Raw genomic sequence first — 20,221 nt, forward strand, 5'->3', positions numbered from 1 at the left:
TCCAAGACCAGATTCGAACCAGGAACCCCATTCTCATCCATTATCAAAAACATTGACTTCTCCAATTTTGGAACCCCGGAGAAGGATACATTATCCGGTACCCCGACTATTTCCAATGACGAAACAAACAAGACTGAAGCAGCAATAATGATGGCCATGCTTCAGGAAATTCAAAAACTCCACAACAAAATAGAAAACATACCGGAGTGCAGGACCCCGTGGATGAAGTAGATGTTTGAGCTTTGCAGATTCACCCTTTGCGAGATGAAATTGCAAAAATTGATCTCCCCAAGAAATTTCTTGTTCCATCCATGAGAACTTATGATGGAACCTCTGATTCACAAAATCACGTTGCCATATTCAAACAAAAAATGTTGGCTGCCTCAATACCCAGTGAACTCGGGTGCAGTCCGCATGTGTAAGGGCTTTGGTACAACCCGACCGGAGCAGACATTACAATGGTTCATTAATCTCCCAAATGGAGGTATCAGGAATTTTGCAGAATTGATCAATGCCTTCAATCAACAATTCAAGCGGCAGAGATATGGCCAAGAGACCCGAAGAACTGTTCGGGTAAAAGCGACTTCCCGATGAATCTCTCAAAGAATTCTGGCGATTTATCAAAGAGAAGATGGCCATTCCCAGGTGTGACGAAGAAACAGCAGTAGAAGCCTTTAGACAAGGAGTCCTGCTTGACAGCGATATCTATGCAGACTTAACCAAGAAAGCTTGCCCAACATTTGCCACTGTTCAATCCATCGCCTTAGAACATGTCAGACTGGAAGAAGATCTCAACTTCAGGACAAATTCATCCGGAGGAAAGCAAGGCTATGGACACACTAACAGGAAAAGCTCCTACCAGAAAGGAAGCAATCCCAGATCAGCACCCTATTCCAAGCCTGAACGATCTGAAGTCAACATGGCACAAGAACACAAAGGTAACCTTTCTAGCCTTCCAACTATTCCTGAATATAACTTCTCTATTAATACTGCAGGATTAATCAAACGCCTGGAAAATCTGGGAGATACGGTCAGATGGCCAAAGAAATCTGACAACCCCAGGAAAGATCCAACAAGATGGTGTGACTTCCATCAGGACATCGGGCATACCACAGAAGAATGCATCCAACTCAGGAAACAGGTGGCATATCTTCTAAAGAAAGGCTACTTGAAAGACTTAGTCCAGCAGCCAAAGAACAAACATGAAGGACAAAACAAGAGAGATTCAGGAAACGGCAGAGATCCTCCTCCTCCTCCCCCCATCTATGAAGTCAAGTTCATAAATGGAGGATCAGAAATCTGTGGTCTGACCAGCTCAGCTGCCAAAAGAATATCCAGGGAATCCAGACTTCAACCTCCTTCCAGGCCCAAGTCATTGCCTGCTATTACCTTTGATGACTCGGACTGCAGGGGAATATCGATCTACACCATGTGACTTGGTGATCACTATGCAAATTGGCACAGTAAAGGTATCAAGAATCCTGATAGACGGAGGCAGTTCAATCAACCTGGTGATGCTTGACGTCCTCAAAGCTATGAAGATAGATGAAGGAAAGATCATCAAGAAATCCAGCGTCCTAGTTGGATTCAGCGGAGAAACAAAAAACACCCTGGAAGAAATCAGTCTGCCAACCTATGTGGAAGGCGTGGCTTCATATGAAAGATTTGGAGTAATGGATTGCCTATCATCATATAATGTAATCCTGGGCAGACCATGGATCCACAATGTCAAAGCAATCCCATCAACATACCATTAATGTGTGAAAATTCCAACAGATTGGGGGATAACCACCATCAGGGGAGAACAGAGGACGGCTCAGGAATGTTACAGTCAGGCTTTGAAACCCTCAAAATCAGGCAAGTCCCTTGCATAGCCATTAAAGTCGCCTGTCATGGAGGAATATATAGCACAATCACAGATGGAGACAGGAGAGGTCATATTGGACCCAGAATTCCCTGACAGGAAAGTACTTGTAGGGTCAGACGCACCCGACTCAATCAGACCCAACCTGGTCAGCTTTCTCAAAACTAAAATGTCTTGTTTTGCTTGGTCACATTTTGATATGACTGGTATAGATGCTGACGTTATTACTCATAAGTTGAATATTGACAAATCCTTTAAGCCTGTACATCAAAAGAGAAGAAAATTTGCTGCAGAGAGGCATGAAATCATCAACCAAGAAGTTGACAAGCTACTGGACATGGGAATGATTAGGGAAGTAATGTACCCTGACTGGCTTGCAAACGTAGTAGTCGTCCAAAAGAAAAATGGCAAATGGAGAGTCTGTGTAGACTACACCGACCTAAACAAAGCTTGCCCAAAAGATCCATTTCCCCTGCCACACATTGATGCAATGGTAGATGCCACCGCAGGCCATGAAATGTTAACATTCATGGATGCCTCCAGCGGATTCAATCAAATAAAAATGCACCCTGCAGACCAGGAAAGCACAGCTTTCATCACTGAAAGAGGTATATATTGTTATACTGCTATGCCCTTTGGACTAAAAAATGCAGGTGCAACCTATCAAAGGCTAGTCAATATGATGTTCAAAGACCAGATAGGAGACACCATGGAAGTCTACATAGATGACATGGTAGTCAAGTCAAAAAAGGCAAAAAACCACGTCAAAGACCTGGAAGTAGCCTTTCGAATACTGGAGAAATTCAATATGAAGCTCAACCCACAAAAATGCCACTTCGGAGTCTCAGCAGGCAAATTCCTGGGCTATATGGTGACAAAAAGAGGAATAGAAGCCAGCCCTGAATAGATCAAAGCTATTCTGGAGCTAGAACCACCAAAGACGGTCAAAGACATACAAAAGCTGACTGGAACAATAGCGGCCCTGAACAAATTCATTTCAAGATCATCAGAGAGATGCAAATCGTTTTATAACCTGCTAAGGAAGAACAAGGACTTTCAATGGACCCCTGATCATCAGGCTGCCTTTGAAGACCTAAAAATATATCTATCCTCTCCTCCCTTGCTGGCAAAACCAGTTAAAGATGAACCCCTGACAGATATACACCATCGAATCCACTTCTTTGTCGGTGCAGTCTTGGTCAAAGAAGCGAGACGGACAACAAGACTGTCTATTATGTAAGTAAGAGTCTCTGGATACGAGAGATCGGTATGGCTCGCTTGAAAAATATGTTTTAGCTTTAATTATGAGTTGCACAAAATTAAGACCATACTTTGAAAGCCACCCTATAATAGTCAGAACCAATCTTCCTATCAAGTCTGTACTTAGGAAACCAGAATTGTCTGGACGAATGTGCAAATGGTCGACCCAATTAAGCACATACAATATAACATTTGAACCAAGGATGACAATTAAGTCACAAGCATTAGCAGACTTTGTGGCTGATTTTAGCCCGACCCTAGAACCCGACCTAATAAAAGAAGTGAATAAACTGACCAGCGACCAAACAGACCTAGAATGGACCCTATTTGTCGATGGTGCAGCCAACATGAGGGGCACAGGCCTGGGGGTAGTACTAAAATCACCACAGGGGGATAAGATAGTACAGGCTATAAGCTGTGCATTTGAGGCTACCAACAATGAAGCAGAATATGAAGCCCTGATAGCCGGATTAAAGGTATGTGTTGACCTTGGTGTGCAAAACCTAAAGGTACGTACTGATTCCCTTCTTATTTCCAACCAAGTAAACGGAATATATACTGCAAAAGACTCAAAAATGATGCTTTATTTGGAAGTTGTTCAAATTTTAAAATCAAAATTCCGCAATTTCAATATTGACCAAATTTCCAGGGACCTGAATACCCAGGCCGATGCCTTAGCCGGCCTAGGATCCAACTTTAGTCCCCTTGAATTCGACAAAATACCCATCGTGCATTTATTAGAACCTGCAATAAATAAACAAGATGAAAGTTTCCCAATCTATATTGCCAATTCTTGGACAAAACCTTACTATGACTGGCTACAACAGGGAATCCTTCCCTTAAATAAGCAAGATGCCAGAGCACTAAAAATAAAAGCTGCTTCATATACTATTATTGACAACGTGCTTTTTAAGAAATCGCAGGCTGGGCCGTACCTCAGATGCCTGGAACCACAAGAAGCTGAGCAGATATTATCAGAAATCCATGAAGGATACTGTGGAAATCATAAAGGTGGAAGAAGCCTGGCAAGCAAAGTACTCAGGACAGGTTATTATTGGCCCACCTTGAGGGCCGATTGCCTGGAATTTAGCTCTAAATGTAAAGCTTGTCAGATTCACGGACCATATATCCATCAGCCATCTGAGGAACTACATTCTATATCCGCACCCTGGCCATTTATGAAATGGGGCATGGACATAGTAGGAAAACTACCTCAAGAACCCGGACAAAAAGTTTTCATGCTAGCAATGACTGGTTACTTTTCCAAATGGATAGAAGCTGATTCATACAGGCAAGTCAAGGAAAAGGACGTCATAGCATTCATCAAACACAATATCATATGTAGATATGGCATCCCCTCTGAAATAGTATGTGACAATGGCACGCAATTTGTGGGAAAAGAACAGCGACCTTCCGTGCTCAATGGAACATCAACGGTAACATCCACACCAGGATATCCAAAAGCTAACGGTCAAGGCGAGAATCCAAAGAACAAGGTAGTGATCAGCTGCATAAAAAAGAAGCTGGAAAGAAGGAAAGGCAGATGGGCTGGAGAGCTCCCCCTGGTCCTCTGGGCTGACAGAACCACGCCTAAAACATCCACAGGCCAAACCCCCTACTCCTTGGTCTATGGATGTGAAGCAGTAATCCCGGCTGAGGTGGACATTCCATCAGCCAGGTGCAGCCTAAACACAATAACAAACAACATACCTCTAATGGAGGACAGTCTGGACTTAACAGAAGAGCTAAGAGATGCAGCCAGCATTAGATTAGCAGCATATCAGCAAAGAGTCGCGAAAAGCTACAACAAGACTGTCAAAGCCAGAATATTCGGGGTAGGAGATCTTGTTCTCAGGAAAGTCTTCCAAAACACAAAAGAAAAGAATGCTGGCAAATTGGCCCCAACCTGGGAAGGTCCCTACCTAATTGACTCAATAGTCGGCCAGGGAGCTTACAGATTACAAACCCTGGAAGGCGAAATGATCCCAAGAGCTTGGAATATTGCACACTTAAAATTATTTCACATATAGAATATATCTCCCGGTCCAGGTATAATTTTCGTGTTCACATTTCTTATCTGGCTTGATATGAAATTACATGTATGATACTTGCCATTATATGAATAAATGCAGTATATGATTTCTTCAAATTATGTGCCCAAGTACTTATCTATGTTCTCATATTTTTACCAAGTAGAATCTTCAATACTTGTTTTACATACTGCATTTTATTTAAAACAAATCTTAAAGATTGGGGGCCACCCCCACCAATATCCAACTGATATCCAAAATCCAGTTGCAAAACAGGCCTTATAATACTGAGCTCAACTTAACATACAAACCTGGAAAATCTATTCCTGGATTGTATAACATAAATGGGTCATAAGCCCTCCAGACAGGCAAGGGACATAAGCCCTCCGGATGGCAATAACCCCACCCATAACACAAAAAGCGGCAGATCCAAGATAAAATCGGCCCGATCCGTCGAATAAGCGGTGGATCCAAGTACACATCCAACACTACTTTGTCAAAACACAAAAAGAAACAAAGAGAAACAAAGACCAAATATTTATTCATCCAAAATAATTGGCCTTACCACACACCTAATAATCATCCATTCCAGGGACATCCCCCCTGGATGGGCCAAAAAATAACTAAATATTCATTCCAGGGACATTCCCCCTGGATAGACCAAAACCTAAAAGAAAAACACAAAACTAAATTACTTTTGAGCCAGTGACCGACTCACAACCATCCGCCATTTCCTGGTCATCAGATTTTGCCTTGGAAGGAGGAGAATCCACTTCTTCTTCTTGACCCATATTGGCCAAATCAGGATACTGAGCGTCCAAAGCTATCTCATCCCGGTCCGGATTCCAATTAGCCCAGTCAGATTCCGGATCCCTCATAGCATCAACCCGGCCTTTTCCGAAGAAGTACTGAGCAGCATCAGCCAACCGCGCCTCCACTAATTCCTTTTCAGCAGCAAGCTCCTCATTTTTTCTCAACTGATCCTGCATTACCTGCTTCTCAGCCTCCAACTCTTGCCTGGCAACCTTCTCAGCATTTTTTGCGGCCACCTCACAAACTATAGCAGCTCTAGTTGCCTCTCTAGCTGTCCCCAACTGAGACTGAAGTACTACTTCATTACCCCTGGATGTGTGCAGGTCACGGTTAAGGTTATCCAGTTTTTCCTCCAAGCTAGAAACCCTGGCCTGAGCATCCTTGAGCTGACAAGCAGTAGCCAACCCGACATCCAATCCCTACAAAAGAATGAAATCAATCAGCCAAGTACAAAACAAAACAAAAAGCACATGAACAATTAAAAATATTCTTTTACAACTAACCTCCTTAGCCTGAGAAGCAAGTTCAAGCGTGACCTTTGTTACAAGAGAAGTCAGAATAGAAACCGCTCTGGTAGACGACTCAAGAGTATTAGCAGACAAGAGCTGGCCGCCCATTTTTGCAGAAAATTCATTTATCCGTGCCCGGGCAGCATCCATGTCATCAATCCTAGCAGGCACTTGCCTTATACTCCTAAGTGGTTGAGCTGGGATAGGCTCTTTCTCTTCCTCCTCCTCTTCAAGGATAACATCTTCCCTCTTCCTTTTTGGAGCCTGGACAACCTCCGGTGACACTAGCCTGGGTGAATCTTGAGGAGGCTGGACTTCAGAAACCAGAATATCAAGCGTCTTGTCACTCCCACTAGCCTCTTGACTCTTGGACATTTCAATCCCTGGCCACCCTGACCTTTAAATCTTTCGAGAAAAAGTGGCCAACCTAGCAGAAGACCTGAATACTGAATACATAGAGAACATACATAAATATTGGATGAGAAACGACAAGAAGACAGCAAATAACATAAAGACATAAAGAAGACATACAGGAAAGAGCAGTAGAACTAGGCTTGCCTTTGGGTACTTTGACCCCAGTCAACTTGGTCTTCATATACCGGGGCAATAATTCCCTGCCCAAACTAGCTGGCCAGGCCCTCTCTTCCTCAGGAATAGCGAGAAAAGCCTCTATCCTGGAAATAGCTTCCTCGTCAAGAGGATCAAAATTCCAATCAGGAGCTGCAAGAACCGCCAAAAGTACACAGGTGAAAATCAAAACCTATTAATTTCATATAATGTAAACTAAGAGTACAGGGAACCTACCACTCTCCAAGGGAGGATATCTCAGATAATCAAAGCCTGATCCCAGAGTCTCAGTCCGAAAAACAGGAAAGTCTTTGCCCAACTTTTATCATCTCCAGAGTCCAGGTCAGTAATTAATGGAGACATTTTTGACTTGATTCTCGAATTAAAACAACCAGCAACAGGATTTTTAAAATGATATACTGCCTTGATATCATTAAGAGTAATCACAAGATTGTGTTTAGCACATAAATTTTCTATGGAATGAACAAGTTTCCAAACCATCGGCATAATCTGAAAAGGTGACACTTCCATAGCACGAATGGTGTCAATCATTAAGGGAGTAAAAGGTAACTTACAGCCTGCCTTGAACGCCCATTCAAAAATACAGAACCAACCAGGTGATACCCAGTTAGCTCTAACTGGACAAGACTCAGGAATCCATACCTCAGTCGACTCAGGAATTATTTTCTTCTCCCTTAATATCTTGTCATAATTTGTTTTCAACAAGTTCTCCTCAGGAAAATAGGGATCCAAAGATTGAAGGGCAGTAAAAACAGAATCCTGGTACTTAAAAGCCACAGCACGAGTAGGAGGATCAATTTCTATCACCTCTTCCTCCTGGACATCCGTAGGTTCAGGCTCAGCAGCAGCCATCTGAGATGCAGCAGTTTTCTAGGATACAGGACGTTTCTTGGCTCCCATATCTCTGATTATTCGATTTATTGTGATGAAATTAAAATTATTGAGAAAGTATAAACTAGCAGAACAAGATTGCTGGGAAATAGGGGAGAATTTTAGAAGAATATTTAGCAAAGAAAATGGAGGAAATTTGGTGAAGAACAACCTCGCCTCAAATACCGTATTTATAGAGAATGTATAACGGTATGGAAACCCTAGAAATTGCAAAACTGTCATCATGACATCACTTAGCCGTTGCAGTGTTCAACGGTAACTAGGAGTCTAAGAGTCATTGATTAAGTATGATTCACTTTGTTATTTAACCCGGTAAAGTTGACATCTCACCCCTGGCCTGATCCAGCACGGGTAAAATGTCAAGGGGCAATTGTTAGGCCCAGATTAGCCTGGCCTGACCATAACCTGGCCTGACCTTACAAGGCTGATTGGAGGAGACGAAGACCGGACAATTCTGACTATTGAGGAATATTATAGCAATCAGGTTGCTTTATCCTGGAAGAGAAGCCTGATGGTAGGTACGGAATAAGCCTAGCAGAGGATTAAAGCGGGCTAGATTAAGCTGAAGAACAAGCAAAAACGGTCATATAAAGATATACATTCGTGTCCTATCTTCATGGAAGACTAAGTCTAATTATGAAACCATATTGCCCATGAACCTGGACGTGCAAAAGGAGAACAAGTTGAGAATCAACCGAATAGGAACGAGTCAACCGGGTTAATAGGGAATATGCCCTATTAACCCGGCAACAGCTCCGACAAAAGGGAGGGGCGTTGAAGACCAATACAACGTTCATTTTCTATGATTATAAATATTTTAATTCTAGCATTTGTAGGGCATTCATCATTCATCAGTGTTAAACTACTTTATTACTTATCTTTTCATCATTTTACGAGCATCCAATTACTTAAGTAGAGTTTATAGTCAGCTTATCTAAATAACATAAACACTATCCTTTCTTCCTAGTTTTTCCTCGTTATTTCATTTACAATATTCCAAACTTTTAAGAACTAGATACCCAAACTATTCTTTAATAAAGCCGGACCCAATCAGGGAAAATCCTGCTAAAACAGCAATAAAGATGGTTGATAACATGATTAAAGATATGAAATAATAACAATCAATTGAAAGCATAAAACTTGAATGATTTAATTAACGAAGAATGATTAGTACCTTAGTAATCAACAAGGAAAGATTAAGAACAAAGTATGAATGCTAAAGTAAGTTTTCAGCCGTCTAAAAGCAATAAAAAGCGTAACCTAATAAATCCTACGAGTTTAGAATTTATATTACAAAAATACGTGTTTTAGGAAATTACGGAAATTAATCCGTCAAAGAGGTTCCTCGATCGAGCCCTCATGTCACTCGATCGAGGATGGTTACTCGATCGAGCCCTTCTTGTACTCGATCGAGCCCTTCTTGTACTCGATCGAGGAACCAACGTTCCAGCTTGATCTCTTCTTTCCTTCTCTTCTTGTCTTCAAGTCCCCTCGTTTCTCATGCCATACTTCGTGTTTTCCACTATGCCATAACCGCAATTCTCATCTTAACTCGATTCACCTCGTCATGCGTCATTTCTACATTAAAACATAAAATAGCGGCAGTATTGACAATTCACTATAAAAGGCATATAAATGACATAAATGCATGAAAACGGTGTATAAAATACTATGAAAGGAGTTATAAAAGTATATATAAAAGTGATACATGAACTACCTTGCCCCGGACGGGGGATATGCTAGCCGAGATAGGTCCCTCGTTTATGGGGACTTAAAACATTCGCAATGAATACTTTAGCAACCCCGTCTTCTCGACTCCGGCTTCTCATGGAGAGGGCCATGATGCTACATGGTTTGGAGGCGCGCCCTCTATTTTTGGTGATGGTGATCCCGGTGGAGCGTTCGGTTCAGGCGGTGACTACATGGCGGGTGAATAACCCATGCCAATGAACACGGATGACCTAATCCGTGAGGAGGAGTTTGGAGATGACCCCGAGGAAGAGTCGGGTTTTAAGACCGAGTCCTATGCGACCGATCGATGACTTGCCTTGCTCACTTATCAATCCAAAGCACAAGTATGACTCCTTAAATCCAAATCTCATGCATAATTAGAATAGTTTGCATTTAGTTTACTTGTATTATATTAGAAATAGTTTCATATAGTTGCATTCATATAGGATTGCCTTAAAATTTAAATTCATGTAATATATTGTCACATATAGGATTGCATTCATGTAGTATAATTTGCATCGTACTTCAATTTTTGCATTTAGTTAGAAGCATGCATTGCATCCTTATTTAAAAACACAAAAAATTTGAAAAATAAAAAAATCTTCAAAAACATGTATTTCATTTCGAATTTCCTTGAACTTAGCCTTATTAATCTGACGTATACACTCATTTATCTTTCATTGAACTTAGCCTTATTATTACCTATTACAAGTTTACAACCTGTAAAGTTTCAGGTCATATAATTATGGGCCCTATTTTTTTGTTCTTCTTCACTAAACTAACTAATTCATCTTCTCCCTTCAAGTTTTTCCAAATTAAAACAAAACCCAGAAAATCATATTCCTAAAATCCCTAACATGATCCGTCTTACTACTCACGACCACTGCATTATCGTTTCCGTGTTGTACTCAATGATTTTAAACATGACCAGATTTTTGGATGTTAATTTTCCTCAACAATAGTACCGAGATCAAATATAGATATGAACAAAGATGTCTGTGATTCAGAGAGGTTGTAAACAGGGGCGTCTTACAGTAAATGGAGACCCGGTGCACCATAAAAAAATGACGCCCTAAATATGAATGTATAAGTGTACTACACGTCGAGGTTTGTATTAAATTTTATCAGTAAAGCTTATAAATTCAGTGGCCAAAACTAGAAGCCCGGTTCCGCCGCCCGGGGTATTAGACGCCCCTGGTTTGTAAAAACCAGGACAAATTAGAAAAGGAATATGAAAGTAGCTTTCAATCAAAACCACATATGACCCCTTTTGCAAATTAAGATAAGAAGATTCTACTCCCATTAATGTTAACAACAATTCCAGATTACTAATCGCTGCCTTTTTCGCCATCCTCGCTGTTGTCGCCATGACGCCGTCGCTCAGTCCCCTCATCCTCACCCGATGCCTCTCCATCATCCTCCGTAACTAATCGCGGTCACTCCTACCACCGCTGAGGGATCCGTCGTCGTCGTTGATGAACTCCCTCCCTCTACCACCCCTACTGCCATACCTCAAATGGTGCCGTTTCATTGAACAAAGTTGCAGTTGTCGGTGGTCTTTCATTGTTTTCGCTTTACTTTCTACTTTCATGTTCTAGATCCACATCTCTTTTCTTCTCTCTTTTTTTTCTAAATTTTTTTGATATAAAGTATGATGGATAGAGAAATATTTCCTTGTGGCAGAAACTAGAATATTTTTAGATTGGAAATTGATTGAAAACTTAAAGATGTGAAAGAGATTAACAAAGGAAGATGAAAGAAGATGAAGAAAGAGCTGAGAGAATGAAAATTGAAACGGGTGAAGCCAATGTTATTGTTGCTTTAATGATTTTTTTTTAAATGTAACCTGGCAAACAAGTACTCGATTACCCAGTGTATTGTGAGAAAAATGAGTGTATAAATCAGGTTAATATGGATTAAAACATAGGTTGAATTAATATGAGAAGGACAAACATACTCCCTCTTATTCGCTATAATGTTTCCTCTTTCCCGAAACGGATTATTCAAGTAATGTTCCCCTTTCCTTTTTTGGTAATTTTTACTCCTATTTTATTCATCCCTCTCTCCTATCACAAAACCCCCACACAACTCTTTTACTCCTATTTTATTACTTTTCTTAAAGTTTTGGCCCCACAACTCCTTATTTTACTCCTAATAATTCATCTCTCTCTCCTAACACCAACCCCACCAATGTCCGTTATTCATTTTTAATAATATTCCTTAAGTATCGTGTCAAAGACAAAGGGGAACATTATAACGAATTGGAGGGAGTATGTTAGATTATTCCCATAAAATAACCCTAAATTTAAATATAAACTAGTATTGGTGCCCGGCTTCGCCTGGGCTACCTTTGCTTACCATTAATTTTTTTTTTCATTAAATAAAATTACTTAAAGTTGTATAACCCAAAAATTTATCATTAATATATTTTTCTATGACATATCCTAAAATTACGATGAAATAAATTTTGAGACAAATTCACTACTCTCGCTATTAATATTTTACTCTTATTAATGAAACAATAGTAATAACATTTCACTACTTTCCCGTAATCATTGTTACTTTCACTACTCCCGCCGTAATTATTATTACTGTCACTACTGCCGCATTAATATTGATAATTTCACTACTCCCGCCGTAATTATTGTTACTTTCACTATTGCCGCATTAATATTGATTATTTCACTACTCCCGGTGTTGTTTCTACCACTTTCACTAATCTCACTGATAATATTATTGTTACTTTTACTATTCAAATGATTGATTACTATCATATAACTATATCCAATGTTATTACAATTCTTTTCTTTACTGACGAAATTACTTTTACTACTTAGGCATGCAATTTTAAGAGGATTATATATTTATATATATATATATATATATATATATATATATATATATATATATATATAGAATCAAGATCCTGTACGAACCAAATTACGGTGCGAACCGTACGAACTACTAATACCCCCTCACTGTGTACTTTTTCTAAACCACAACTGTCACTCCCGTGCATCTCATTCTTATCCTCTTAGATTCTTATCCGCTTTATCTGACGACTTCTCTCTCATCACCGACCACCGCTCCCCGACGGCGACACCACCGACGACCGCTTGCGACGGCGACGGTGGCGACTTGATCTCCCATTCCCTTCCGACGGTGACGTTTTTATCCTGCTGTAACCCTAATTCCTTCATTTTTATGTTTTTTATGTTTCAGCTGATTTATATTTTTTGATTTTTGATCTTTATTAAGCTTCACATGTTGATTATTGAAGCTCAAACGTATATAATTACTGTTTTAATTGCTATGATTCTCTGCTGTGTTATGTTGTCATGTGTTTTGAGGGGATGCAATTGATTTTTCTGGTTGTCGTCCTGGTGTGAGTTCTATTGAGTGGTATGCTCAGTTGTGCTGTGTTTTATTGGTGTATTTTTAAGTCTAGATACATATCTCTTACATACAGGATACGCATGCTCCTTCTATAGGATCCACACAATCTGTTTCTCGTATGCGATGAGTGAGCTTGTGCATGTCCCTCCATTTTATTTGAACACATGCTTCTTTTACTGGATACACAAATTGCTTCATGTATCCGGTAGCATTAGCCTATGTATCTTCTTATATAAAATAGTTCGTCATAATTTAGAAGAGTCTCACGTTTTTGGGCTAAGTCCACAATTAGGATGCCATCTTAGGCCTTTGGTATTCTGGATACACATTTGTCACTTACGGAATACACATGCTTCTTTTACTGGATACACAAATTGCTTCATGTATCTGGTAGCATTAGCCTATGTATCTTCTAATATTAGCATGTGTTGCTGTGTTCATAGATGTACCTTACCTCTAGATATAGATCTCTTACTGGCAGTGACTGACAAAGTGACAATATCTCTTTTAAAAATGGAGCATCACTATTTTAATGTTTGCGATTTTTTGTGCTGGGTCCTAATTCAGAAGAGTCTCACGTTTTTGGGCTAAGTCCACAATTAGGATGCCATCTTAGGTCTTTTCGTATTCTGGATACACATTTGTCACTTACGGAATACACACGATACTCTTACTGGATTCACTATTTGTTTCATGTATCTTGTAGCATTAGCCTGTGTGTCTTCCAATATTAGCATGTGTTGCTGTGTTCATAGCTGTACTTTTACCTCTAGGTATACATCTCTTGCCTACAACATACACATGCTACTTCTATAGGATACACATGTTACTTCTATAGGATACACATGTGGGGGAGTTGTGTCAAAACAGAATTAAATTTCATCTTAGTTATTTTCAGTTTATTTTTTTGTAACTAATTTTCTTTTTTTTTCTAACTTGCTAAAAATGTAGGTCCATAATTTATTCTTAATTAAGTCTACATAATCATCTATGGAAAATTGGTGCAATGGGTGTGTTGTTAATATTCTAGCAGAAGATAAAGAAAAGTTTATTAGTAATTATGTATCTGAAAAGCAAACGGGAATGGAGTTTTCATTTGATCCGTTAAAGGAAGTTACCCTCAATGGCACAAGCTGTGAAGCACAATATGATGTTTTTAATAATCAACATTTAATGAATGAGATCTTCACACGACTTGATTTGTACGAAGATAAGGCAAATATGGCAATAGTTTGTAGGAATTGGTGTCAACTCTTTCTCATACATGAAAATGCACCTCGTGTTGACATGGCATTCTTGGGGTCTTTAGTACTAAATGATTTGAATGGGGTACGGATTGCTCGTAGGGGTCCTAACATCCTTTATCAAAGCTGCAAATGTTTTTTAACGGACAATATGATAGCAAAGTTCATCCTCCATTTTCACCAGGCAAAAAATGAAAGTCCTAATATGCATCTTAACATTCCTAATGATATTGCAATTGGCGAAGTGTTGTTGTTGATTAGAGCTCTGCCAACTGAGACAAGAAGCACAGCAATTTCCATTGCTGTAGATTTGTTAATTACTCGTGAAAATTTCTCTTATTTTGATTTCCCTTTTCCGCTCGACATATAGCGCAAGCTAGTTTATGTGTAAATTTTCTTTTCTTTTTTTAGTAGTTATTATGTATAATTATGTAGTTGTTATAAACCTTTGTATAATTATGTACTTCTTTTGTATAATTTGTAGTAAGTTGTTTAACATTTTGCGTACTCTCTATTTGTAATATAATTTTTTACTTTTGTATCCAATATTAGCATCAATCTTCTAGTTTAATCATGGTCTTACAGAGGGTTAACCCTAAAGTGTTTCAGGTTGTAATTTTATGATTTATAGATACATAGCTCTTATTGCTTAGGCAGATACATCTTTTACAGTAGTTAGATACTTACGTCTAGCACGCTAGATTCACTTGTTTTTGCTTCTTATTGTGCTTAGTAATAGCATTCTGGGTGTGTCTGTCAAATGTCATTGTCTCACTTTGTTTTAGATTTGTGCTTCCTATTTTTGCTTCTTATTCCATTTATCTTCTTTACAATGTAAAATTCTTGTCATTCGTGAATAATATATTTTGTCAATGGTATTTTTTTGGTTTATAGATACACTTGTTTTTAACCACACATTTTAATCATATTTTCAGATTACCACACGTGGATAAGTTGACGCTATATAATGATGGTGCAAGTACAAGCAAACAAACCCAGAATGCTATTACTAAGAGAAGTCGATGCAAGAAAGCTGTTAAAACGAATTTAAAAGATGATGATGGCTTGGGGCAGTGTTATTTGAGGACACGTATGTCACCTAAAATGTTGTTGACATTTACCAACAGTAATTTGAGTGCAAAACAAGTAGCTGATGTAAAGGACATGGGCTTTGGTGGGGTTCTTAATCTCCGGACAGATATGGTTCCAGGTGCTCTTGCGCATTGGTTAGTTACCAAATTCAACATATCGTCATGCTCCTATATGAAAGGGCAACTTCAAATAACGGATGAAGATGTTCATTTATCACTTGGTATTCCTATGGGTGCAAATGATGTCACGATAGCTTCCTCAACAGATAGGAGTGTTGACTTTGTTGAGTTAAAGAGTAGATGGTTGAGACAATTCAATACAAAAGATCCGACAAAGGTTGATGTTAAGGATATATTACAACTGATAATTAGCCAAAGAGACGGCGGGGAAGAGTTTAAAAGAAACTTTATTGTATTCATTGTCTCAGCATTTTTTATGGGCGTAAAAGGGACTTGTACCAGCTTACGAGTGTTGAAGTGTTTAGAAGATATTTCAGCTGTTGCATCATTAAACTGGTGCAAATTTACCAGACAACAGTTTATTGAAGCTGTTAAAGATTGGAGAATGTCTGGAAATGATAATTTTGCTGGGCCTATCATGGTGTTCGTGTTTATCTATCTTGATAGAGTATCCTTCAGTTATTTTTCAGTCCCTCGGGTATTCCCAACAATAGCATCATGGACGAAAGAAAGGATAAAATCTAGGCTTAAGGATAAGATAAAGGATGGGTTTGGTACTGGAGGTGTTCTATGTCGCATTGTCAAGGCTACGGTTCAGCATGTAACTTTTACTATCCCAATACAATTGGATATGCCTGAGGCTTTTATTCGAGAACCTGAGGCTACTGAGCACCCAATGCCTGCGAGGTTGCGAGGACCCAAAGCCTGCGAGGACCCGAAGGCTATCGAGACAGTTGAGGAGGACGAGAGCGGAGCGCAAAGTATGTTTACTTTCAAGAAATTGCGAAGATGCAAACAATCTTGCTCTTGCCTATTCTAGCTTCTCAAAGTCTTTGGCAAAAGCTAGAATGAATTATCTGATGAGAAGACTGTACAACAGATGGCTCAAATCGCGTCTGCTTTAAGTGATTGCTCTTATTCATCACAACCTACAACAGAGGGATTGAATATTCCTGGGAATAAAGTTGATGAGTCTGTCAGAGTGGAAGAGAAGGGAGCTGAAAAAGTGAACAAGAGAGGAGGTGACAATGTGGGAGATAATGGAGCTGTTTGTAATGAAGGTGATAGTGAGGAGCAGGATCCACTTACTAAGTTTGGTAAACTCAAATTTAAAAATGAGGATGACTTGTTGGCAGCTCTTCTTAAATTAGAAATTGCTTTGGGAAAACGCCCAGCAAAGGAGAAAAGTAATGTTATCAACAAACCAACTTGTGTAACGGCTTCAGTTCCTGTTTCTGTCAACACCAAAGCTAAGCCAGCTTCTCCTATTGTTTTGGACTCTGAGTCGCAAGAGTTTGAGCCACTGAATTTTGAGAAGAAACAAAAATCTTCTACATTTGTTCGACGGTCTCCACGGTTTATACACCCCTCCCCTCCAAAGTTTACACCACCTTCCCTCCCATCGGATAATGATTTCACCCCACCTTCATTTAGATTACTTAGTTCAGAATCACAATCACAAGAAGATGAGTTAAAAAAGTTCTGTGATATTGCTCTAAATGTTGGAGATGGAGTTGAAGTTGTGGAACCACTTGTTGTTGAACCGATTTCCTCAGTGCCACCAAAAGAACCAGTGCACTTTACAAGAGCAATGCTTAAGAGAAAGAGAGTTGAATCACAATTTTTCAAATCTCCTTTCCTTCAGAGAAGTATTATAGTTGCTGGGAATTTGAATAAAGTTGAAAAAGATGTATTGGAATATGTATTTTCAGAGTCATCGATGAAAGGTATGTTTTTCTAACATTGTGTATGAATTTGTGTTAGACACTTTTTTTTGTTTATAAAGTATGATTGTCGTAACTAACTTTTATCGATACATGTTTATTCAGTGAGATCCTATTCCAATGTGATAACTATAAACTTAGTCGGGCAGATTTGAAGACGGTAGTGACAGGTGACATAGTGCCTAAATCTGTCATACATGCTTGGTGTTTCATTTTGAATGAAAGTGAAACACGTAGAGCAGCCGGTTCACCGTATAGGGTGTATCTCCCGCAAAGCGATGAGGAAGTAAGTTTTTATAATAATCTGATGATATTCTTGGAATTACTCACGTTTATCTCTTTTGCAGTCATACTCCGCTACATTTTCTTATAATTTTTTTTTTTAAATCACCAGGATCCCCTTATTGCTACTCATACTACCGGCATTAATCACAATTTTGCAGGAGCAAATCTCGTAAGTAAATATTGCGTTTTAAACCTCAAGTATTAAACCGCAAGTTTTTTATTCAATGTGCCAGTTTAGTATTATTTTTTAAACTGCAAGTTTACTGACTTTTTAACATGAAATTGCAGGTTTTTGTTCCAATAATCTCTGAGACGCCATTTGTGTTTTGTTTTAACTTCATAGCAACGAAGTTGGAAATCCTGCATGTGATGAACCCAAAATCATCAATTATACAACGATGATTGGTCTACGGTATGACTGTAAAGTCATTTTCTGAATGTCATATTTATTTCGGTTTGCTAAACAATTTTGTCAAATGCAGGTACAATTTGTTATGAATTGCTTGGTCCGAAACAAGATTCCATCTATACAAGACGTCAAGAATCTGGTGAGAGAGGAGTATATTCCGAAATCAAATATGGGTGATGGAGTTGATCCTGGGATTTATCTCATGCGTTTGTTGGAGAAGTAAAGAGGCACTAGAAAGGGTTTCGCTTTGGGTCTAAATGATGTAAGTTATGATTTCATATAGTATACATCTAGCTACCTAGATACAATTCAATCAATTTTGCTAGTCTCTATAATGTTTAAGATATATTCCAATTTGTTTCTAGACACATGTAATGCTTAACATATATTCCAATTTGTTTTGTAGCACAACCAAGTTAAGCTTTTTGCTGCAAGAGTTTGCTCTCAGATTTGTTGTTTCGACGGTAATAAACTGAAGGATAAACTCTTATCAAAAGATGGATCTTTGAGTTTTGATACGAGGTATCCCTCTATTCCTTTGAGTAAATATAATCATAAATTACTTTCTAATGAAGTTGTAAAGTTCTTGATAAATTTAATTTTTTGATTTGTCCCTTATTTTTTCTAGATTTGAAGCAGTTGACCAAGAGTTCCAAATGAGAAGGCAGTCACAACATCAATGTCAACGTCAAGTCACAGACACGGAACTTCTTGCTGTTGTAATGAAAAGGGGTAAAGGCATCGAGTAAGTTGTGAAATCGATAACATATTTGCACAATTAAATTTTGTTGATGCACTTTTATGTTCTAATTATATTCATTTACAGTTTAGATGAGACTCTTGTGAATACTGAGTGGATGGGAGTGTGTCGAAAAGGAATGCAAAGTTTGCAAAATCGGCACTGGATAATGGATTTGGTAAGTTTTCCTAGACCTTTATTAGTATTATTATTATTATCTATAGTAATCTTTTTGTGATATTTAGAACATGATCATTTTTATGTAGGTGCTTGATATGTATGGTGTGATGTGCACATATGATAGAACTGATATTCTCTATTTGCCAACAACAGTCCAGGTAGATAATTAAGATTCAGATTCGAAAATGCAGTTTTTTAGATTCAAAAATGCATTTTTATACATGTTGATCCAGATTTGAAAATGCAGTTTTTCAGATGTATTAGTCCTCAATATCTAAACAATTTTATAATTTTCAGTATGCTAAGCCCGCATTAAGGCCTTAGAAAGGAAATATTGTCTGGTGCCCTCATCTTAAGATGCACTACAAGCCTGAAAATGGAGCAACTATTGAAAAGGTAAATTTGTTGGGAATCTATTGGAAAAGTTGTTTTGGTGTTGGGTGGAATGTCATTGTATTGAAAAGCTGTTATGACATTGGTAGGTGTTTTTCACAATTGGCAAAAATGGTAATCATTGGTTAGCTTGTGTGTCGGACCTCAAGAAACAGGAAAACTATATCTTGGACTCATGCAAGCCAAATTTAGAAAAAGCAGATGATCTTGAGGAGTATAATTCTTATGTGGAGGATATTGTATGGCCCCTACCTTTTTTGTTATATTTTTGCATTTTTATTATCAGTTAGGATGAAATTATTTTATTACTATTTTTGATAAGTTGTTGTCATTCAAAGGTGTTCCATGTTGCAAGTCATTTTGAGGACCACAAGGGTTACAATCATCTTAAGGGCATCATCTTGTTTACTACTGTTGTTATCAATGTACCTCAGCAAGAAAACACGTAAGTTTTCTAAATAATGCTTCATTTATTAGCCTGAAAATGGATGCAGTTTTTTAGTCTAATAATCTTAACTGTATGTGTAGTTATGATTGCGGACTATTTGTTATGAATTTTCTGGAATACACGATAGGAAATTATGGGAGGATCAAAACTATTTCAAAGTAAGCTTGCCAAATTAGCTAAATGTCAGTTTTTCATTTCTCTATTTATCGTATTCTATCAGGTTTTCATTTCTCTACAAAATCCTGTATTTAATTTGCAGAATATGATTGCTTATCGTCGACAAATTATGTTGAAACTACTCAAGTGGGAGAAAAATACTGCAAAGGTAATTTTTTAATATGTGGAACTGATAGATACATATATGTAGCTGAGATAGAATACATTAGTAGGGTACACAATCTTAAATTCTTTGGATAGACTTCTTTCGGTGTGTAGATACACACCTC

Source organism: Silene latifolia, chromosome 2 (assembly GCF_048544455.1).
Source record: "Silene latifolia isolate original U9 population chromosome 2, ASM4854445v1, whole genome shotgun sequence".
Taxonomy (NCBI): Eukaryota; Viridiplantae; Streptophyta; class Magnoliopsida; order Caryophyllales; family Caryophyllaceae; genus Silene; species Silene latifolia.